Below are 899 nucleotides of genomic sequence, written 5' to 3'. Positions count from 1 at the left end.
CTTCCCACAAGGAGCTGCTTCCCAGCCCAGAGCTGGGCTGTCCCTGTGCCCATCCCAGTGATGGGGAGCAGGATGGGGCCATTGGCAAAGCCAACTTCAAAAATACTTGTCCCTGCAAAGCTCTGCTCCTTGGAATGGTGAGTTCCCAGATGCTGATTGCAAGGAAAACTGGGTTTATTAATGAAAATAAAATCATAAATAAAGCAGGTTTCCATATGGATGTTTGGGAATTTGAAGGAGTCTATTGTTAAGTCATTGTTATTAAGACAAATCCAGTTGGTGCCTTAAAGGATTGGGAGTTTCCTGAGGGGTTTTATCAGCCAGATCCCACTGATTTTTTTGCTGGGAGCTTTCAGGAATACTCCCCTCCATCCATGTTTGGTGTCTTCACTCAGCACACCAGCAGCAGGAAAAGCACATCCAGAGGATTTTAGGATGATGCTGAAGGGGTTCAGGGCAAAAGATGAGCCTGAATTCAGCTCCAGCATTTCCCAGCACAAGGAACTGAAACCTGTCAGCATCTCCCATTTTCCAGTGGGATGTGCAGCATCCAAACCCAGAGCCCTGTAGGTATTTTTAAGGAATTTCTTATTTTTTTAATGGAATTTCTTATTTTTTGAATTGAACTTCTTATTCCAAGGCCAGGCTGGGTGGAGCTTGGAGCAGCCTGGTGTGTGGAAGGTGTCCCTGTCCATGGCAGGTAATGGAATGGGATGAGTTTAAGGTTTTTCCAAACCCAACCACTTTGGGATTTGATGCCACCTCTGCCCATAAATCCCTGGGCAGGTGACATCCTGTCTGTCACCTGCTGAGGGGCTCCAAGGCAACAACGGAGTGTCCATGCCTGGCAATTCCTCTTCCCTGCTCTAGGAGCTGTCAGTGGCCTCTGACAGCTCCAG

The sequence above is a fragment of the Geospiza fortis genome, unplaced genomic scaffold, assembly GCF_000277835.1.
Source record: "Geospiza fortis unplaced genomic scaffold, GeoFor_1.0 scaffold145, whole genome shotgun sequence".
NCBI lineage: Eukaryota > Metazoa > Chordata > Aves > Passeriformes > Thraupidae > Geospiza > Geospiza fortis.
Note: the sequence above shows the minus strand (reverse complement) of the source record.